General features: G+C 41.9%; 1 long non-coding RNA gene across 1 annotated transcript in view; it reads left to right on the top strand.

The window, feature by feature from the left end:
• Window positions 1–779: 779 nt before the first annotated feature.
• LOC133222533 (uncharacterized) overlaps window positions 780–23,889 on the top strand; it is a 57,941-nt gene continuing 34,831 nt past the window's right edge. The window contains exon 1 of the long non-coding RNA XR_009728309.1: window positions 780–905. This is a non-coding gene — a long non-coding RNA (uncharacterized LOC133222533). The remainder of the gene's footprint in view (window positions 906–23,889) is intronic.

Raw genomic sequence — 23,889 nt, 5'->3', positions numbered from 1 at the left:
CATGCCATGCCAGACCTTGATGTGAAGGATGGCCTCCCCTGTTACCAGAGAGCCATACGTGTTGCATGAATCTCTCAGGCCATAGTAGCTCTATACACAAGGAGCTGCAACAACTCAAAGACAACTTGCACAAATTAAAAGAAGGTGACTTTTGGGACCTCACCTCTTGGTTAAGGTCATTGGGAGTAGGATCCTGGCTAATCGGTATTTTAAGTCATTTTTTGCCTGTATGTATCTTGGTTTTTCTTATCTTGATTTGTTTGCCTTCTATTATTCAATGTATTCAGCAAAGCCTTATGAAAATTGCAAAAAATATGCTTGAAAAAGAAAAAGGGGGAATTGTGGAAGCGTGGTTGTCAGGCAAGGGTTATGTTCCCATGGCTGAACTTGGCCAGGGACCAGTTTTGTAAGAGTCAGTGAGAAATCCAGCTCCGTAAAAAACACCAGCTGTGCAGGGGGGTAAACTGACCTTGTAGTTAACGAGTATCTTGAAGGGAGGAATAAGGAGGTTAAGAAAACGGGATGTGCCTGTAAATAATAAAACCACAGAAGTTTCCCAAGAATATGTGTGAATAGCAGCCTAGATCTATATATACCCCAGGCTTAAGCAGAATAAACGGATCACTTTATCAATCATATTGGTTGTGCTGTGTTCCCTCCGCATCGCGATGACATGGAGTCTCCGACAGAAAACTACTGAGGTGCATGTTATATTAAAAAAAAATAGAGTGCAGCTAGAGAACACAGTAAGAATTCTTGTACAAGATAAATCCTTAAACTAACTGATAAGCAGGAGGATAGGAGGATTATTATGTCTCTGGTGCTAACGAACCAATTAAGCTGTTAAGAGCATCTACTGGGTGTGCTTCAAAGGCTGCCAGAAGTGATGAAGATTGTTGGAAGAAGTAAATGACCCTCAGAGACCACCACTACAATTTTGTATGCATGCGTGGAACTTTCTGGAAAATGTGGCAATCCATGTGTAGCCTCATGAATATGTATGTATGCCCAGGGACTATATAAGGGTGGCTTGTGTAGCAATAGGGGACACACATTAGGAGGAGCTCTACCCTGTGTCTCCCAGCGCCGCAATAAAGAATACATGCTTGTCAGCTTGAAAACTTTGTTGGCAAGTTTGTTCCTGGAGTTTTCTCCAAATCAAAATTTACTAGAACATGGGGAAAAGCTCCCCACTGGCTCATATTAGAACTATAAGCTTTAATTCCTTTATTAATAAGTAGAAAATAATTCCTAGGTTACTGCTTCTGGGTTCCAAATCTTTTTAATGACAGATAGTTCCTAAGCAGGGAATGAAAAATAATTCCCCGCATTGATAAATTTGACACCATTAATCTTCCCAGTGATTTGTTTTGTCATTGGCTTATATTCACAGGATGATCAAAGGTTTTGAAAAAAGAGATAGGAATGACATAAAGAATTATATCTGAATTCATTAGCCCAGGATCTTAAAACTGTCTCACTTGTTTTTTTAATGCACACTACAGGAAAGATTCATTAGGCCTCTTTCCTGTGCCTCCCTCCCAAAAATGAGTATTTCAGGAAAATAACATGGACTCATGGTTGGTTTTCATCTACTCATACCGATTTGGGGAAGAAAAAGAACAGACCCAGAGATTTGTTCAAACAGGCTTTAAAGCTACATCATCTTGAGTTATTTTTTAGTAATTTCCACCTGTCATAATGAAAATTTTGTAAGGAATTAACACTTGGTTTTGCTGATGCTAATTTCATTTTTAAAACAGGAAGTAGCAAGAACTTTACCTTTTACATTAATATGCAAAGTCTTTTCATTTTTAAACTACTGTGAAACTATTCAAAACTAACAAGCTAAATCAGTTTAAACCTGATTACACAGTTTTGAATTTTTTTGTGGTGCCCATGGAGAACGTGACTTTGGAGTAATTTAGTTTCTGTTATACTTTACACAATTGGGGTACCTTAGTAGAGGTCGACTTCCCTTCCTCTGATAATTTCAGTTGCCCGACTTCTCCTTATCATAAACTTGTGTAATACTCTTGCCTTTTATCTTTTTAGGCATCCTCTTTTCTCCCTGAGAATACTATTAATGGAACAAAAAAACCCCAAGCAATTCCTTTCTTCACTGATGATTGCAGGTGATGTACTCAAGGTGCCAAAACAAAACAAGCCAAAAGGGAATTGTTGACAACAATGTAAAAATACAATGATAGAATACCTGAAAGTTAAATCAATATTTTTCCCCCTTTTGTTTCAGGTCCAAGCTTCCAAAGGACTGTTTGAAGAGGCCTTGCTGACAAATCCTGGAGCCAGAAAGAAAATCTATACCCAATTCCATTGATTTGACAAAAACCAATCAGCTTGTCAGCATGCAATTTATTTAAAGATGGAAATTCAGGAACTAAACACAAATCAGTTGGGGATGCTTTCACTGCCAGCAGAAGGAATAAGTGAGTTCTCAACAACAGCAAACAAGAAAGTAGAACAAAACTGCACGAGGCTTTCCTGGTCTCTAAGAAGACATTTTCTTCTCAATTTGTTCTCAATCGAGAGTTAAAGTTTGTCCTGCCTTTTACACAGCCTACCATTTCTGGAAGTTTTGTGAGAATCATTCTGTCACAGTATCTGACTTTTGCTCATGGGCTAGATCTCTTCTGAATAATGAAATGCCTGAAATAACAGCCTAAACTAAGTGGAATCATTCCTAAAAAGACAGTCAGCATCTTATATGTTTGACTTTTTCATATTTTAAAATGCTTTTTAAATTTTAATTAAAAAGGAATTTAGTTTCTGACATTTAGTTTATGAGATACTCTACTCTAGAAATACCTTCCATATTTTGCTACCACTACAGCAGAATGCTGCCTTGTGCAAATATCTCAGAGTACAATGGGACAGAAACCTGCAGCCCACAACACGTCAAGGAAATGCTTCATTCATGACTGCAGCTGATGTAATGGTACGGATGAACTTTTAGTCAAGGAGGACGTGCTTGTTCACCTACTCCAAGTTATATCTACAAGATATACAGGTAACAGAAACCAGCATTTTATATCCTCCAATTAAGAGAAAATGGTGGGACCACTATTAAAGAAGGGAACTGTACACATGTGGTGGTTTAAGCACAGCTGGTAACTCAGAACCTCGCAGCAGCTCGCTCACTCACCCCCTTCTCCCTCCCCCTGCTCCTGGAGGGATGTGGAGGAGAATCGAAAGAATGTAACTCCCACAGGCTGAGATAAGAAGAGTCCAGTAACTACAGTATAATACAAAACTATTACTGCTACCACCAATAATAATAATGATGAGAGAAATAACAACGGAAGAGAACTGTTGTGGTTTAAGCCCAGCCAGCAAGCCAGGATCATGCAATAGCTCACTCGCTTGCTCTTCCCCCTCTTCATCCCCCCACTCCCAGAGGGATTTGGAGGAGAATCAAAAGAATATAACTCACACAGGTTGAGATAAGAACAGTCCAGTAACTAAGGTATAACACAAACCAGTACTGCTACCACCAATAATAATAACGATAAGGGAAATAACAAGGGAAGAGAATACAACTGTTCACCACACACCGACTGATGCCCAGCCCAACCCAAGAAGCGATCTAGCCCTTCCGGGTAACTGCCCCCAGTTTATATACTGGGTATGACGTGCTGTGGTACGGAATACCCCTTTGGCTAGTTTGCGTCAGGTGTCCTGTCTCTGCTTCCTCCCAGCTTCCCCTCCTCCCTGGCAGAGCATGAGACTCAGAAAGTCCTCGGTCAGAGTAAACATTACTTAGCAACTAAAAACACTGGTGTTATCAGCGTTGTTCCCAGGCTCATAGTCAAAAACACAGCACTGTACCAGCTACTAAGAAAGAGAAAAATGACTGCTACTGCTGAACACAGGACAGTATCCACCCCTTATTCCATACCATTAATGTCGTGCTCAGATCCCACATTTTTCAATATACCATCACTCTTGTCTCATATATATATACACACACACACATACGCACACACACACAGAGATATCGGGCTCCAGTTCTTGTAACAGACTTTCAAAGCAGGAGAGATGGTGTTCAGGGCTGGACTGTTGCCTGCTGATGACACCACAGAACTCATAGCTGCTGAGCTCGTCTGCTTTCATCACAGTTCATTCCTTGTTGGACATAAAGACATCTAGGTGGTGGGCTATAAAAGTGCTACACAGCAGGCAACAGCATATAATTGAGTTCATTGGCTGTTTTTCCCTAAAATCAAATCCCCTTGAGGTATACATCAGACTTCCCCATCTTCCCTCATTACCCATCAAGTATATCCGGGTCCCTGAGCAAAAGCAATCCCACAAATGGGTTTGACTTTACCTGAAGAAGGAATAACCCAGACTGTCTTCCCCAGAAAATTCTTTCTGTGCACAACAGGAACTTTATCCCCATCTACAGTATGTAAAATTCTGACTGGGCTGGGTCAGCCCTGCTGGCAGATCCTCTGGTGTTGACCAACCGGGTAGCTTTCGGTAAATGTGTATCCCAATGTCTGAATGTCCCACCACCCATTGCTCTCAGGGTAGTTTTTAACAGCCCATTGTACCTTTCGATTTTCCCAGAGGCTGGTGCATGGTAAGGGATGTGATATACCCACTCAATGACATGCTCTTTGGCCCAAGTGTCCATAAGGTTATTCCGGAAATGAGTCCCATTGTCTGACTCATTTCTCTCTGGGGTGCAGTGTGGCCACAAGATCTGCTTCTCAAGGCCCAGAATAATGTTCCGGGAAATGGCGTGGGGCAGAGCATATGTTTCCAGCCATCTGGTGGTTGTTTCCACCATGGTAAGCACATGGCACTTGCCTTGGCAGGTTGGTGGCAGTGCGATATAGTCAATCTTCCAGGCCTCCCCATATTTGTACTTCAGCCATCATCCTCCATACCAAAGAGGCTTTAACCGTTTGGCTTGTTTAATTGCAGCACATATTTCACACTCATGAATAACCTGGGCAATAGTGTCCATTGTTAAGTCCACTCTTCAATCACAAGCCCATCTATATGTTGCATCTCTGCCCTGATGGCCTGAAGTGTCATGGGCCCACCGGGCCAAAACTAATTCACCTTTATGTTGCCAATCGAAGTCCACCTGAGCCACTTCAATCTTAGCAGCTTTATCCACTTGTTGGTTGTTGTGGTGTTCCTCAGTGGCACGACTCTTGGGTACATGAACATCTACATGTCGTACCTTTACCACCAGGTTCTGCAACCGGACAGTGATATCTTTCCATAGTGCAGCAGCCCAGATGGGTTTATCTCTGCCTTGCCAGTTGCTCTGCTTCCACTGCTGCAACCACCCCCCCCCCCCTCCCCCCCCAGGGCATTTGCCACCATGCTTGAGTCAGTATAAAGTACTGGCCACTTTTCTCATTCAGCAGTGTGCAAGGCCAGCTGGATGGCTTTCACCTCGGCAAACTGACTCGAGTCACCCTCTCCTTCAGCAGTTCCTGTAACTTATCGTCGAGGACTCCATACAGCTGCCTTCCATCTCCGATGTTTTCCCACAATACGGCAGGACCCATCAGTAAACAAGGCATACTGCTTTTCACTTTCTGACAGTTTATTATATGGTGGAGCCTCATCTGCACGCATCACCTCCTCCTCTGGTGACATTCCGAAATCTTTGCCCTCTGGCCAGTCCATGATGAGTTACAGAATTCCCGGAGGACTGGGATTTCCTATTCGAGCTCATTCTGTAATTAGAGCAGCCCACTTACTCCATGTAGCATCAGCTGCATGGTGTGTATAGGAGACCCTGCCTTTGAACATCCAGCCCAGTACGGGCAACCAGGGTGCCAGGAGGAGCTGTGCTTCAGTGCCAGTCACTTCTGAAGGAGCTCAAACCCTTTCATAGGCTGCCAGTATATCCTTCTCAGTTGGGGTACAGGTGGCGTCAGATATTCTGTATCACTGAAACCAAAAGCCGAAGGGGCGACCTCAAGTCTACTCTGGGGCGTTCTGGCAGAGGCTCCAGGTAGGACCATTCTCCCCAGCTGTGCTGTAGAGTACATTTTTCACATCTCGCCTAGTCTGGACTGGTCCGAGGGCTACTGCATGAACTATCTCTCGTTTAACTTGTTCAAAGGCTTGTTGTTGTTCAGGGCACCATTTAAAATCATACCCCTTCCATATCACGTAATAGAGAGGGCTTACAATCAAAAATTCTAATTTGGGATGTGCAGTCTCCAGAACCCCACAACACCCAAGAAAGCTTGTGTTTCTTTCTTATTAGTTGGTGGAGACATTGCTGTTACCTTGCTGATCACATCTGTGAGGATCTGGCGACATCCATCTTGCCATTTTCTTCCCCAAAACTGAATCTCCTGTGCAGGTCCCTTGACCTCACTCTGTTTTTTGGCAAAACCAGCTTTAAGCAGGACTTGGATTATTTTCCTTCCTTTCTCAAAATCTTCTTCCTCAGTATCACCGCACACGATAATGTCATCAGTGTACTGCAGGTGTTCTGGAGCTTGTCCCTGTTCCAGTGCAGTCTGGATCAGTCCATGGAAGATGGAAGGGATGCATTTCCACCCATGGGGCAGTCAGTTCCAAGTGTACTGGAAGCCCCTCCAAGTAAAAGCGAATTGTTGCCTGCACTCTGCTGCCAAAGGAATTGAGAAAAATGCATTGACAATATCAGTCGTGGCATACCACTTGGCTGCCTTTGACTCCAGTTCATACTGAAGTTCTAGCATATCCGGTATGGCAGCATTCAAGGGTGGTGTGACTTCATTCAGGCCACGATAGTCTACTGTTAGTCTCCACTCTCCATTAGACTTTTGCACTGGCCATATGGGGCTATTAAAGGTGATAAGGTCCTGCTGATCACTCCTTGGCTCTCCAGTCTACGGATCATCTTATGGATGGGAATCAGGGAGTCTCAGTTGATGTGATATTGCTGCCGGTGCGCTGTTGTGGTCGCAACTGTCATTTGTTCTTTGACCTTAAGCATCCCCACAACAGAAGGATCCTCTGAGAGACCAGGCAAGGTGGACAGCTGCTCAATTTTCCCTGTCTCCAAAGCTGCAATACCAAAAGCCCATTGGTACCCTTCTGGGTCTTTGAAGTACCCCCTCCTGATGTAGTGCATTCCAAGGACGCATGGAGCCTTTGAACCATTCACAATGGTTCAATGGGGTGCTTTTGCCACTTCCTCCCAGTCAGGCTGATTTCAGCCTCCAGTATAGTCAAGTCTTGGGATCCTCCTGTCACTCCAGAAATATAAATGGGTTATACCCATTGACAGCTTGATGGCATCAGAGTACACTGTGCACCAGTATCTGCTAGAGCCTTATACTCCTGTGGGACTGATGTGCCAGGCCAACTGATCCATGCAGTCCAGTAAATCCGACTGTCCTTTACCTCCACCTGGATGGACGTTGGGCCCCTCTAATAGTGATCACAATATTTGACCTTTGTTCTCCTCTTAAATTCATGCACCCATTTCTCCAGAGCTAAGGTAGTTTTTCCACCCCACTTTCTCATGTCTTCTCCATGATCCCACAGGTAAAACCATAGGGTGGCCCGTGGCGTGTACCTCCTATATCTTCTCTCTCGAGCAATGAGACGCCTTTTGTTAATAGCTGAGACGTGGGTTGGTACATGTGAGGAGCTGGATAGATCGTATAGATCGTCTCTCAATTGTTTGAACTCCTGGGACAGTTTTTCCACAGCTGAAATGATGGAAGGGGTGAGATTGTCTTCAAACTCTCGGAGTTGACAAATCAGTTCATTCACTCTTGATGGTACTACATCATGCCAGCTTATGGTGATGATGGTGCACTGTGTAAATTTCTGCCACATGGGTCGTGTACATTTGATTTCACCTGGATCTACGGATGCATCCCCAGCATCTGGCCTACGATAAATCACCTCTACAATGGCTGATTCCCTCAGAGACTGGATGCCTTTCACTATCATGGTCCGGTTGGCCAAATGACTCATAACATCATCCTTTTACAGAAACCTTTACTTCACAGCTGCCAAGAGCAGCCTCCACAGTCCAAGGGACAGCTTTTCTTTTGCAATTGCTTTGTAAAATCACCCTTCCCCAGCAAGTGATCCCAGGTGCTTAGGTTCCCTACCTTCTAGTTAGTGACTGTTGGCCCCATTGTCCCAGCATCGGAGAGCCAAGTGATGATGTGCTCCGCTGGATGATGGGTGAAATCTGTTCGCATATTCCGTAGCTTGGGTGAAGTCCAGGGTCAAGAAGGCACCTCTTCTTCTTCCTCTTATCCACATAATAACAACTCTTTTTCAGATGCTGTCCCATGTAGTAAGTGCATTGGTTCTTCATCTTTCTTCACTGTATGGGTTGCTTTTTGTGCCTCTTGTTTGATTTGCCTTTCTGTACAGGGGCAACCGATATTGGCACAAATCAGTCCTTTGGTTTAGCTGCAGTGTCTGTCACTGTGGTTGGAGTGGCTGTAGTATCTGTTGTCAGGGTTGGTACAACCGCTGTGCTTGGGGGTTGAGTAGCACCAGCAGCTGCGCTGTCTGTTGATGTCAGAGTTTGAGTAGCTGCTGTACTTGTCATTGGGGTTGGTGTAGCTGCTGTGCTCGGAGCTGGAGCAGCTGCGCTGTGTGTTGTAGTCAGAGTTTGAGTAGTTGCTGTACTCGTCACTGGGGTTGGTGTAGCTGCTGTGATTGGAGTTGAAGTACCTGTGCTGTCTGTTGCTTTGCCATCAGACCCAGAGACATCTTTTTCCCTTTGAAGGTGCTGGATAGTGTTGAAAAGGGCTCTGTAAGACAAGTCCCAGCACATTGCCATGATTTGTCCCTCTCTGGTATGACCAGGGTGGCAACACACCTCATTTAAGTGTTTTACTAGTTTTTCTGGATTTTGCACTTGTTCAATGAAGTTTCAAAGCACTGGAGGGGCCCACTGGCCTAGATACTTGCCCATACTATCCCACACACCCTGCCACTCATGACTGACCATCCCTGGGGAAAATCTCTTGGTCCTCCTATATTGTTGTCTAATCCTAGATGAGACCCAAATCCAACTGTGATTAACTTTCAAGATCAGACAAAATGGTCGTGGATAAAACACACTCTGTATGTGAGCCAACATGCTGATCCCCATCACAATCAGCAGGCAGGTTTCAAGGGTACTCAAAGGCCATTCAGAACCTTCAGAACTCTCAAATGATGCTGTAAATAGTATGGTGGGGGAGCTGGGGGTGTAAGGGAATGTCTCCTTCACAGGTTGACCACCCAAGGAGGGGAAAAAAGATGTGCAATTGCTAAACACTTCCATTATATACCTCCTAAAGTATAGAGGTGATGATCACGCTGGGAACTGATTCGGAGAAAACTCCAGGAACAAACTTGCCAACAAAGTTTTCAAGCTGACAAGCAGGTATTCTTTATTGCGGTGCCGGGAGACATGGGGATAGCTCCTTCTAACGTGTGTCCCCCAATTGCCACACAAGCCGTCCTTTTATAGCCACTGGGCATACATACATATTCATGAGGCTACATATGGATTACATAATTATCCAGAAAGTTCCTCGCATGTGTACAGAATTGTGGTGGTGGTCTCTGAGGGTTGTTTCCTTCTTCCAACAATCTTCATCACTTCTGGCAGCCTTTGAAGCACGCGCAATAGATGCTCATACCAGTTTAATTGGTTCGTTAGCACCAGAGACAATAATCCTCCTATCCTCCTACTTATCAGTTTAACTGTAGCCCATCCTGGACACCTGCAGTTCCCAGATACTCCTTATCCCTGTGTCCTGTTCTTCTAGACTGTTTTTCTTAAAACTATGTCAACTATAATGACTTATCTTGTGAGAATTCTCAGTATGTTCTCTAGCTGTACTCTATTTTTTCTCTATGTATCATGCACCTCAGTAATTTTCCACTGCTACTGTTACAAAGCCATCAAACTTAACATTACTTAAAACTAATTCTAAAGGTTTCTATATTCCATTTTGTGATTTTGTGCCCCTTTGTCTCAGAACACAAGCCAGATCAGTTTCATGATCAATGAGTTTATTGTATTACAAGTCATTACCATAAAGTACAATGAAATAAGAACCTTAGCCCAAGCCCCCCAGCTGATAAACACAAACTCAGCAAATACCAGTTGTTGTAAGTATGGTACGACATGCTGAAACTCTGAGATCAAGAGCAACAACTGTGAGAGCCAAAAACTCAGCATTATGATGAGTCACTATTAATCCGAAAAAAATGAATGCTTATCACAAATACAATTAGACACACTCTGGTCAGATCTGTCATTATCTCAACCATTCTAGTCCCACGCTGGGCGCCAAAAAGAACTGTTGTGGTTTAAGCCCAGCTAGAAACACAGAACCACGCAGCTGCATGCTCATTCCCCCCCTTCCTGCCCCTGCTCCCGGAGGGATGGGGAGCAGAATGGAAAGAATGTAACACCCATGGGCTGAGATAACAACAGTAAGTAAGGTAGAACACAAAACCACTACTGCTATCACCATTAATAATAATGATAAGGGAAATAACAAGGGAAGAGAATACAACTGCTCACTACATGCCGACCAATGCCCAGCCCGACCCAAGAAGCGATCTAGCTCTTCCGGTTAACTGCCCCCAGTTTATATACTGGGCATGACATGCTGTGGTATGGAATACCTCTTTGGCTAGTTTGGGTTAAGTGTCCTGTCTCTGCTTCCTCCTGGCTTCTCCTCCTCCCTGGCAGAGCATGAGACTCAGAAAGTCCTTGGTCAGAGTAAACATTACTTAGCAACAACTAAAACCATCGGTGTTATCAGTGTTGTTCCTGGGCTGAAAGACAAAAACACAGCACTGCACAAGCTACTAAGAAGGAGAAAAATGACTGCTACTGTTGAACCCAGGACAATTACTTAGGAACAACTAGAAACACTGGTGTTATCAGCTTTGTTCCCAGGCTGAAAGTTAAAAGCACAGCACTGCACCAGCTTCTAAGAAGAAGAAAAATGATTACTACTGCTGAACCCCGGCCAACAGGAAGAAAAGGGACAAAGTATGATCTGTAGTCCAAAGCAACCTACTCTAAGCTTCCTGGGTTTTAAATTCTTTGTAGTGGGAAAAACTATTTTCTTAGTTATATAAAATATATTGCAAAATAATATAATCTGTTAGAAAGGATTTTAATTTTCTAGTAGGATACTTTGAAATGTAATCATCATAATGCAGTTGCATTTCTACTTGCTACTTATGGCTAGAGATCTTGAAAACTACAGGGGGGGTGGATGGTAAGATAGAGAAAGAATGCAAAGTAATCCTTCTGTCTTGAGAGCTGCATCTCTCAGTGAGCTGAAACTGAAGAGGTATTCTATTGTGCATACAAGGTAATTTAAGACTTAATTTTGCACTCATTTCCAAGAGGTTTGAGAGGGAGCACAACTACTGCTGCCAGCCTGGATGCTGCTGCTCCAAAGAATGCAGCTCTGCCTGTATGCATCAGAACCTGCATGGAAGTCTATACGTAGGTTCACCTACAGCAGAGAACCTCTTGAATCATTTGTTTTGCTTTTATGAAATGCAGCATCTTGACATTATGATAACATTTGTTTTGTGAGTTTGAACTTCCTAAGATTCATGGAGAACTACACAGGAAAACTGTTGCCACCTCTGGATATCAAGGACTGACATTGCAATTCGTTAATTTACAAAAATGTAATGCTTTAATTTACAAAATCTCTACCAAATCCAAAGACACACAGCTTTCAAAAGGTAAGATGAGGTACTTACCAAACATGTAATGGGTGGTACTTACCAAACATGTAATGGGTGGTGCTTACCAACAGGCACTGAATACCCCACCCCATGCATCTGTGGACAGATCACAGCCATTAAAACAGAAGCCAAAAAATTGATTCAAGTTAACTTTATTCCAAAATATGTAAAATTTACAGGACTAAGTGCTTCATTTATGAACATTTCAATACTTATGAATAAATTACTAGCAGCTTTGTGCAAGACTTCAGTTTCCAGCAGAGGGAAATACGAAACAGTATTTTGGCACAGGGCTTTCTCTGCATGCATTAATATACTTAAAATTTTCACACTTACTAGGACAACATTCCTTCTTTGGGACTGTCACTTGTAAAACAGGTCTAAGAAATGAATGCCTGCTTTTGTTTATTGCAAGTTTACTGGCTTAAATAAGAAGAATTAAACAGGGATATCCTTTGAAAACTAAGTTTGTCCACTAGCTCAAAATCTCACCAATGATGAGAAGAGAAACATTTTAAGGACATTTCTCAGCCTTGTTGAGATTAACTCACGCATGCTTTGGGAAAGACTCACCCATGAGATTTATTACTATCTTTCATACCTAGCTTTATCATAGAAGCACTTGCAAATACCTGTAGACAGAAGTACTGCCAATCTCGCTATGCATGCAAGTGCCTGAAGCATGCAACGCGTTAGGTGTTGTGAAATGTACAGTTTACATCATCACAAGTCATTGATTATACTCCACTGCTAGTTAATGTTGCAGATGCTGCTGTAAAGCGAGTATATGAAAAAGAATCAGAAGTAAAAGACTTGTGTTATTTAACTCAGCAGTTCTGTCAGGAGTTTCCATGGTTTCAGGCTGTCCAATTCCAATTTTGGTGAAGTGGAAGAGTCACACGTACTAATACAAACATACCCTCAACCTGACTGCAAGGCAGAGTTGAACGATGTCATTCCTTGATTCTGTTCATTGCATAGCAATGGCATTTTAAACAAGAAAATTCAGTCATGCTCTAAGCAGCAAATCCTTCTAGCACACATTTAAATTCACATCAACTTAAAAAACAGCAACAAAAGAAAGAAGATGCATGTTTACACCATGCACTGAAGCTTGATTCCATTAAACAACCCTATCCTCAGTGTTTATGTCACATGATTAATGGACGTTTGTTTACAGTAGGCCTATTCTACCAGGAACACACTCATAGAAGCACCTTAAACCAAATGTGAATGAAAAAGCTTGCAAGGCCCAGAACATTAACAGCATTTTGGTGTGAATGTATTTGGAACAGTAAATCATACGTTAAGATCACGTATAAAAAATACCAACACATCAGAAATATATTAAAGCAAAGGAAGCCATACAACCTTAATAATAAAGGCAAGTACATTTGATTTACCTTTGAGCTGTCATTTCAGTAACATATTATTTTCCAAGTTGAACAAGCAACCTATGTTGATTCAGTATGTGTTAGTCCTACTGACTTATCCTGTCTTTGAAAGGCTATTAAAAAAACACCCTAACACCTTAAGATCCCAATCCTGCCAACACTTACAACTCTACCCAGCCTCACCAAAAAAATAAAATCAATTCAGATCTGACTAAGCGTGTGAGCAGGTATTGGCAGGATAAAGATTTAAAACAGTGGAAGTCAGTCACCTTTCTTTGTTCTGTTGCCTCTACACAGTCAAGGTACATATAACTAACAGGAAAATTCAGCCTTTTGTTTTCAACAGAAAAAATTACTGTGTGCATGCCCTGGAATAAAAATTAGTGAGGAGTGTTAGTTACATATACTGAGTAACAGACACTGAGTTACTCATAACTGGATTAAGTCTCACAAGGCTTGTATTACAGCTGTTGAATTTACAGCTGCAAGTATATATATATTAAGATTTCATACCCTTTAAAAGTTAAAATTTTCTAGACACAAGCAGCTTTGCACACCTAAGAATATGCAGTGTTATCAAACTCTGACTTTAAACTACTGATTTCTCTAGGCTGACATGAAGAGTTGGGGGAGGATTCCCTCCCTACCCAAAGCAGAAAGAAGTATATATAACCGCATTAGCAGAAACAGAGGCAAATAAAGCCAAAAGCAGAAGAAACATACATCTACTGTCACACAAACTTATAGCATTGTGACAAACAAAAATGGAAGGCAACAAGCCAGACCTCTCATTTCCAGCTGTTTTCAGCTTATATTCTTTTAGAATGCATGTCCCAAATTTGCTGTGTTTCATTTGTTTGATTTTTTTTTATATATTAAAAGAAAAGCTCAAGCATTACGCAGGCATCCAGATTAAGATCCAGTAATCACATCCTAGCAGAATTAAGCAGGAAATGCAAAGAGTAGGTACAAGTAGAATTAGTAATTCTTCCAGACAAAAAAATGTGCTAAGAGACTATGGAGAATCCTATGTTACTTCCTGTATAGCAGTTCAAATGACAGTAGATGATACAAAAGAGAATAAGCAAAGTAGTAAGTCACTGATGACCAATACTCACAACACAGTGCCTTGAAAATCAAATCAGAGACAAACTGCAGAAAAAGGGAGACACATATCATCTTAGGACTACCAACAAATAGTTTTGACTGAAGTTTAATTTTAAAACAATGGTCAAAATAGGAAATTAGCCATTTTAAGGAACTTGTTCGAATGTGAAGAATATTCAGCAACAATATTGCAGATCAGATTTCATTAGATTTACTGTGGGATTCAGCAAACTATAAAGTCTGGTTGCAGTCTTCGTGATTTCAGAAAAACAATAAATGCAAACTGAGCAACATATGCCAGTGACACAGGATTTAAACCAATTTCTGACTTTTATGAATAATTTATGGAGAACCAAATTTGTGAAGAAAGAAGTTAATTTTGGTCAAAATGAGCCACTTCCCTAAGGCCATGCAGACATATCAAATAATTTCTTAATACTTTTAATAAATAACTTCATGTTGCAGTACAGTGTTCACCTAATTAAGTTCAAGCTATTTTAAACCCATAGGATGAGGGAAGGGAATGGTATTTGCATGTTCTAATAAAATACACAAAGCTTATCAATACTTTTAATTACGAAGTACAATAAATGAGTAATGATTTGTCCTGGGTTTAGCAGTAGCAGTCATTTTTCTCTGTCTTGGTAGCTGGTGCAGTGCTGTGTTTTGACTTTCAGCTGGGAACAGAGCTGATAAAAATGATGTTTTGGTTTGGCCAAGGACTTTGTGAGCCTCATGCTCTGCCAGGGAGGAGGGGAAGCCGGGAGGAAGCAGAGACAGGACACCTGACCCAAACTGACCAAAGAGGTATTCCATACCACAGCACGTCATGCCTAGGGGGGAACTGGGAGTTAGCCGGAAGAGCTGTGGACTGCAGGGTTGGAGGAGGTATCGGTCGGTGCTTGGTCGGGCTGGGGGGGCGAGTTATCGGTCAGCTGGTGATGAGTTGTTGTATTCTCTTCCCTTGTTATTTCCTTTATCATTACTATTATTGGTGGCAGCAGTAGTGATTTGTGTTATACCTTAGTTACTAAACTGTTCTTATCTCAACCCGTGGGAGTTGCATTCTTTCTGATTCTCCTCTCCGTCCCTCCAGGAGTAGGGGGAGGGCAAGAAAGGGGGGGAGTGGGTGCAGAAGCTGTCTGGGTGGGGTTAAACCACGACATGATTACATTGCAAGATTAGACCCACACAAACCTTAGCTTGTTTTCTGACCGTCACTAAGGTTAAGAGCTTTGGCTTCCACCATAAGAACATGGTAGCTCTCATTCTGATTTGTAAATTAGTTTCAAAGTTCTTTAAATGCTAGCTGGTCTCTCAGCTGGCTCAGTTCAAAGGCTTCTGCAATTCTGCTCCTCATCACCTAAGATTCCCTCTCTTGCAGAAAAAAGACTGGCTTTCTAAATTAAGAGATCATGGGCCTTCTGCATTCTACAGCTGTGGAAAATACTGTTTTCTCCAACCAGATTTATAGTAGCTGCTTCTCTTCCATGCATTAGTACAACTTGCACATGGGGAACAGAAGTCTATGTATGAAGAAATATTCTCTGGTATTCCAGCCAGAGAAGAAAGGAGAAGGAAAACCACTTTAAAACCTGAAGATGTAACATTACTAGGAAAATACTGAAATAGAATGAATTAACCTAATTTTATCTTATTTTCCAGTTTCAAAGTATGCAAGTAAATATGAATCAGTCATATTTTCAGAAGACAGAGCAACAAGCAATGCCTTCCTGTTTTTAATATATTCCACCTTTAAGATGAGAACTCTAGGCACTGTGAAACCTGGGAGGCCTTCCCTCAAAGCAGAATTACTGTAATCCTGGGGGGTGTCGTGGTTTAACCCAACCAAACAGCTTGTTAACTCACTCCCCCCCTTCTTGCCCTCCCCCTACTCTCCGAGGGACGGAGAGGAGAATCAAAAAGAATGCAACTCCCACGGGTTGAGATAAGAACAGTTTAGTAACTAAGGTATAACACAAATTACTACTGCTGCCACCAATAATAGTAATGATAAAGGAAATAAGGGAAGAGAATACAACACCCCATCACCAGCCAACCAATAACTTGCCCCCCAGCCCGATCAAGCACCACCGATACCTCCTCCAACCCTGCAGTCCCCTCTAGCCCTTCTGGGTCCCTCCCCAGTTACCTCCTGGGCATGACGTGCTGTGGTATGGAATACCTCTTTGGTCAGTTTAGGTCAGGTGTCCTGTCCCTTCTTCCTCCCGGCTTCCCTCCTCCCTGGCAGAGCATGAGGCCCACAAAGTCCTTGGCCAAACCAAAACATCATTTTTATCAGCTCTGTTCCCAGCTGAAAGTCAAAACACAGCACTGCACCAGCTACCAAGAAGGAGAAAAATGACTGCTACTGCTAAACCCAGGACAGGGGGAAATGCAAAATTCCTTTTTGCAGTTTCTTCAGCCAAAGACTGGAAGTCTCTGAACTCACACCAGGAATGCTGAAATATTAAAGAGGCAACACAGCTGTGTTTTCAGGAGTTTTTCAGGAGGAAAACATGAGTTTCAGGGTTAATCTACAGAGACTATTTCCAGTAAAAGTAGATGCTTACCATATTAGTGTGTGAACTATGGCAATTCAAAGGGTGTTAGGAAGAGACAAAAAGAAAGGCATTGCTCATTACCAACAAAACAAGCTAGTTGCAATGGATGAGTAACTTAACTCCCACATCCCTGAGCTGAGTATACGAAGCACAAAGCATAGTGAGCCCTCAAAAACTAAGGCTTGGACGTACATTTACTGACGGGCTGCCCAGTAAATATGCAGCCAACACCTCTCCTCTGAGACAAAGGGGCAAAAAATCACAAAATGGGATATAGAAACCTTTATAAGTAGTTTTAAGTAATGTTAAGCTTGATGGCTTTGTAACAGTAGCAATGGAAAATTACTGAGGTGCATGATACATAGACAAAAAAAATAGAGTACAGCTAGAGAACATACTGAGAATTCTCACAAGATAAATCGTTATAGTTGGCCTAGTTTTAAGAAAAACAGTCTAGAAGAACAGGACACAGGGATAAGGAGTATCTGGGAACTGCAGGTGTCCAGGATGGGCTACAGTTAAACTAACTGATAAGTAGGAGGATAGGAGGATTATTATGTCTCTGGTGCTAAAGAACCAATTAAACTGGGATGAGCATCTACTGCGCGTGCTTCAAAGGCTGCCAGAAGTGATGAAGATTGTTGGAAGAAGTAAACCACCCTCAGAGACCACCACCACAATTCTGTACGCATACGGGGACTTCTCTGGAAAATTATGTAATCCATACGTTAGCCTCATGAATATGTATGTATGCCCAGGGACTATATAAGGGTGGCTTGTGTAGCAATAGGGGACACACGTTAGAAGGAGTTATCCCCATGTCTCCCGGCGCCGCAATAAAGAATACCTGCTTGTCAGCTTGAAAACTTTGTTGGCAAGTTTGTTCCTGGAGTTTTCTCCGAATCAATTTGGCGACCCAGATGGGACCCTCTCTGCTCGGCTGCAGGACCCGCTGAGGACAGGGCTCCCTAGGGCCCTCGGGAATTTTTCCTGGAGGGACCCCTCGACTCATTCGGATCGCTGCGGGAGCAGACAAGGACCATCTCATAAAAGGTATTCTTTTTTTGTATAGTCTGTAAGGTGCAGGGGGCACCTCGGTTTGGTAAATTGGTTTGGTAAATTGGTTTGGTAAATTGGTTTGGTAAATTGGTTTGGTAAATTGGCTTGGTAAGCGTACGCATGGTTTGGAAGCCTTCCGTAAATCGAGATAAGAAATCTCGTAGGTAAAGGCGTATACCCGGCTGCTAGCGTCCGTTTGGTATACACCCGCAAGAAGCAGGGGGCTTCTTGTGGTTTGGGTCCTGCAAGACACAGGGGGTGTCTTGCAGAAAAGGTTTTGGATTTTACTGGTATACACCCAAAGGAAGCAGGGGGCTTCTTGTGGTTTGGGTCCTGCAAGACGCAGGGGGTGTCTTGCAGAAAAAGGTTTTGGATTTTACTGGTATTTGATTTATTTTGTGGTGTGTTATATTAAGGATTTTGGTCTTGTGATTTTGGTATCAGTGACAGGCTGTTATAACTAAGCAGAGGGCATCTTGTGATTTAGGTCCTACAAGACGCAGGGGGGTGTTTTGTGGAAATGGTTTTGGGTCCAATGTGCTATCAACAGCCCATAAGGGATTTGATTCAGTGATGCTGTCAGCTGGGGTCCCTGAATAGCCCTCCGATGCAGTGGGCTGTTCAATATGGTTCCCACAGTGGGACGCAGACAGGCTGGTCGGACACAAGGGACTCATCCTTCCTGGGACACTGACAGGCTGGTCAACTATAAAGGGTTCAAGGAAACCCCCCTATTAATGTTACAATATGGTCTGAGCTATAAGGGTTAGGAAGTATTGCTTTTGATTCTACTGGTATTCGCCTTATTTTGTGGCTTGTTACAGTAATGATTTTGGTCTTGTGATTCTGGTACTGGTGACAGGATGTTATAACTGTGTTATTAACTGTTGTTTGGTTGGTTGAATTTAAGTCTCTGTCTTTGTCTCAAGTGTTGTAACTGTGTGGAGTATGTCTGGGGATCCCATCTGTGTGTGTGTGTGTGAATGTGAGATTGATAATGGAAAATCAGCAGAGTGAAGAGATCTTGAAAAAGAATCCTTTTGGGTGCATTTTGGCACACTGGAAAAAACTTGGAGGGTCTCCTGGGGGCTTGGTAAATAAGAAAATATTGGTAAAATATTGTAACCAATGGTGGCCTTTGTATACTTTGGAAGATCAGGAAAAATGGCCTAAAAATGGAACTCTGAACTATAATACATTGTTACAATTAATGTTGTTTTAAGGGGGCAAGGAAAATGGGATGAAGTAATGTATGCAGATACTTTTTTCACTTTAAGAAATCACACAGAGTGACAGACTGAATGCAAAATTAATATAGCTCCACCAGATTCCTTAATTTTGGCTTTGGAAAAGGACAGGGAAAAACTGAAAGTTAGGCTGGAGATGCTCAGCCTCTGATATTGGGGAAAGATGTTTAAAGTTAAAAAACAGTAATCAGGAACATAAGGTGGAAAAACACATACTACAGGTACCTCTGAGAGGAGCACCCTCTGCCTCTGTCCTATCTGATATTGATAAGGAGGAAGAGATTTCTGTCACTGGCAACCAGCGGCACATCCACATTCAGAGTTAAGAAGGGGTTAAACCAGAAGTGCCGTTGCAGAGGCAGGCATCTGCAGGCCCTGCAGAGCAGGGGGAGCTGCTGTGAGAAAAAGAAAAAAAAAAAAGGAAAACCAAGGGGGAAAGGAGGGGAGCTCGAGCAGCTCCAGTGTTTGAGCGTGGGAGGAGGGATGTCTGCAGGAGGTGGGGGAGTGGGCTCTTCTCTTCTGTGGGACCGGACCGGTGTGTGTGCTATGGGGGGTTTTGGACGCTGGAAGTGAGACTGCCTGGGGAGGGCAGTGCCATGGAGTGGCTCCGGTGACTGAACTGGAACTAAACTGACGGGGACCTGGGGAATCTACGCTAGCAGATCCACTGGTTACATTAAAACTAGGGACTAGAGGAAATAAAGTGGAATTTTAGTGGATACAGGAGCAAATTATTTGGTGTTAAATCAGAGAGAAAAGAATTCGTTACAGATGTGGGAGCTACTGGCCACCAGGAAAGAAAAAAAAAAAAAAAAAAAAAAGGCATTCTTTCTGAAACCTTTAAAGTACAAATTGGGAAAACAAATGGGAATGCATAAATTTTTATGCATGCCAAATTCTCTACAATCTTTGTTAGGGCAAGAAGCAACATTTAAAGAAGGCAAAATGGAATTCAGAGTTAAAAACAATTAATTGCAGTTTTGAGTTTAATTCAACAGAAAAGCAAAAAGGAGGACCTCCCTGAAATAGAAGAAATCCTTAATCAGGTATATGTGGGAGTATGGGCATCTGAAGTTCCAGGTAAGGTGAAAAATGCTTTGCCTGTTAAAGTGGAAATAAAAAGGGGGGCCTACCCAATTAGAATAAAACAGTATCCCTTAAAATTAGAAGATCAAAGGGAATAAAAAAAATTGATAAATTTTAAAATATAGATTATTAATTGAATGTGAATCGGAATATAATACTCCTATCTGGACAGTAAAGAAATATGATGAGAAAAGTTGCAGATTGGTTCACGATCTCAGGGCAATCAACAAAATTGCAGAGGATATTCGTCCAGTAGTAGTTAATTCATATGACTGATTGACTAAATTGAATAATAATCAGAAATTGCCATCCTGGATTTAAAGGACACTTTCTTTTGCTTACCATTAGCCAAAGAAAGCCACAATTATTGGCTTTCAAATGGGAAAATCCTGACAGAGGAAGGGAAACTCAATTAACTTGAACAGTATTACCTAAAGGGTTAAAAAAACAGTCCGGCAATTTTTGGAAATCAGCTAGCATGAGAACTAGAATCATGGAAGCCACCTACTGAAATGGGACTCTGTTACAATATGTGGATGACCTGTTAATTGCAACAGAAACAAAGGAAGAATGTATCAAGTAGACAGTGGAATTGTTAAATTTTCTGGGACTGAATGGTTATCGGGTAACCAGACAAAAGGCCCAACTAACCCAAACCCAAGTTTCCTACCTAGGATATGAAATAACAGGAGGACAGAGAGAACTTGGAACTGCTAGAAAAGAAGCCATTTGCCAGCCTCCAAGACCATCGACCGTCAAGGATCTCCGGACACCCCTGGGAATGACTGGATGGTGCAGACCTTGGATCCATGATTATGGTGTTCTGGTAAGACCACTGTATGAACTGTTGAAAGGAAACTCTCCCACTTTAGAATGGACTGATACAGCAGACGGGGTTTTTAGAAATTTAAAGACGGAGCTAATGAGAACTGCAGCTCTGTAACTCCTGGATGTGACTAAATCCTTTTGGCTATATTCCTGTGAAGAACAGGGAATAGCTTTGGGGATCCTTGCTCAGAAATTAGGATCCTACAGATGGGCAGTGGCTATTTTTCAAAACAGCTGGATGAAGCGAGCAAAGGATGGCCCAGATGCCTAAAAGCTATGGCAGCAGTTATCACAAATATTAAAGAGGCTTGCAAATTTACTTTGGGACAAAAGATTACTGTACTAGTGTCCCATGTGGTATCAGTAGTCCTGGAGCAGAAAGGAGCCCACTGGTTATCTCCTTCACGTTTTTTTAAATACCAGGCCACCACTGTAGAACAGGATGATACAGAAATTGTGGTCACTAACGTTGTGAATCCAGCATCCTTTTGCAGGAACAATCGACAGAACCACTAACACACAACTGCTTGACCACCATGGAGACTGTATATTCGAGCTGACCAGACTTGAAAGAAAAACCTCTGGAAAATGGTGATTCTTGGTTTACTGATGGTAGTACCTTCATGAAAAATGGTAAATGAAAGGCAGGATATGCAGGAAATTCTACAATTACTGGAAACTGTTCAGCTACCTGAAGAAGTAGCTATTATGTACTGTAAAGGACATCAGCAAGGTGACTCTGATCGAGAAATTGGAAATAATTTGTCCAATTTTGAAGCCAAACGAGCAGCTGAACAATTTCAAATCATGTCCTTAATCCCTGATGGCAAACTAACAATTGAAAAATCTAAACCTAGATATTCAAAAGAGGATAGAAAATTGATTGAGGATCTTAAGAGACAGGAAAATAGAGGGTTGGGCTCAAATACCTGATGGTCAAATTGTAATCCCCTATAACCAGCTCTGGATGTTAGCTTGGGAAGAACATAATAAAACTCATTTGGGTAGCAACTCTTTGCATAAATATTTAGACAAACAAATCTGTACACCACAGTTCAATTAGTGACAAAACAATGTCAGCTATGTCTTAAGAATAATCCTAAGACTGAAAATAGAAATCAAACTGGGACAACTGGGAGAGGAAGTTATCCGGACAGCAGTGGCAAATAGATTTTTCTGAATTACCAAAAAAAAAAGGGGGGTTATTGATATTTATTGGTGTTAACGGATACTTTTTCAGGCTGGCCAGAAGCATTCCCTTATAGAATAAATAATGCAAAACAAGTGATTAAAATATTATTTAATGAGATAATAAGCTCGTTTTGGGGTACCAGAGTCAATTTCTTCTGACTGAGGCTCGCACTTTAGTGCAAAATTGTTGCAAGAAATTAGCAAAAAATTAGAAACTGATTGGCAACTACATGTTCCATATAGGCCTTAGGCCAGTGGGCAAGTAGAAAAGATGAACCATCTGATTAAACAACAAATTAGTAAAATATGTCAGGAAACGAATATATATTGGTACCAGGCATTACCACTGGCTCTATTTCAGGAGATCCTCTACAGGAGAAGTGGGGCAGACTCTACCATATATTATTGATCACCTTTACAACAGTGAAGATAAAGGAACAACCTGCTTGGATACATTATTCAAGAATAAAGAAAGCACCAGAGCCAGAGAAGACATGGTGGATCGAACCTTCAGTACCCTTGCGTATGAAATTGTGTCGGTCATAATTTGGACTCATAATAACTGGTGCACAAGCTTGGGACCAGAACTTATACCTGAAATTAGTGCAGAATGTTACTAATGTTTTAATCGTAGTGACTGTTGGGTGTGTGCACAGTTGCCTAAATCAGGAGAAAGCCTGGATCTCCCATTAATTGGAGTTCCAATTCCTAACACTGTCTCATGGACAAATTTGTGGGCGAACACTAGCAATCTGTATTCGAAGGAAAGGTTAAAATTTGGAATAGTTAATTCTAACCCAGGTAATAAATACTACACCTGTGCACAAAGATGTACCCCAGGAACCAGGGTAGGAGATCATGCTTGTTTAAATGCCACAGATGTAGGTCACCATTCAAATTGCAATCATACAATTAACATAGATGGTATCTAAGTTCACTGATGGCCCGTTCCTAAAGGGAAAGGATGGTATTGGTTATGTGGAAAAAATCCTTATAAGATTCTACTCCCAACTGGAAGGGGGCATGCACCTTAGGTGCTGTAATACCCAATTTTACTATTATCAACAGGTACCCCTCCGGGACCTGGATTAGAAGTTTTGCTAAATGAATTAAGTGAGGGTTTAACCCTATTACTGAACGGCACAATTCATTTCATAGTTTTGTAAAAGGGCTAATTCCATCTTTGGCAGTAAGTGAATTAGAGAAGGCAATTGTAAATATCTCAGCAACCATAGAGGAAATGGAAAGTAAAACCATCGATATAATCCAGGCAGAACAAGAAGAGATAACTAGCCTATCTAAGGTGATATTACAAAACCGAATGGCTCTAGATATGTTACTGGCATCACAAAGAGGGGTTTCTTCCATAATCAATGAAAGTTGTTGTTCCTATACAGACTACAGTGGCAGAATTGAAACAGATCTGGAGGAAATTTGGAAAAAAACTAAGATATTTCATTAAATGGCCATGGATGACACTTCCTGGGGTTTTGAAGAAACATGGAAAAAGTTAACTTCATGGTTACCCAATCTCTCCTGGTTGAGGCAACTGGTTGCAGGAATATTGGTGTTAATTATTTTAATATTGATTACTTGTGGTATGATACAATGTTCCCTCTGGTGTTGTAAACGGTCTATGATAAATTACGAAGAATGGAAAAGGAATGAAACTAAGCACCA

Source organism: Neopsephotus bourkii, unplaced genomic scaffold, assembly GCF_033783945.1.
Source record: "Neopsephotus bourkii isolate Nb327-2 ecotype Australia unplaced genomic scaffold, CSIRO-AGI_Nbou_v1 NB_19, whole genome shotgun sequence".
In the NCBI taxonomy this organism is placed as follows: Eukaryota; Metazoa; Chordata; class Aves; order Psittaciformes; family Psittacidae; genus Neopsephotus; species Neopsephotus bourkii.
Note: the sequence above shows the minus strand (reverse complement) of the source record. Positions and strands in the feature narration are given on the sequence as shown.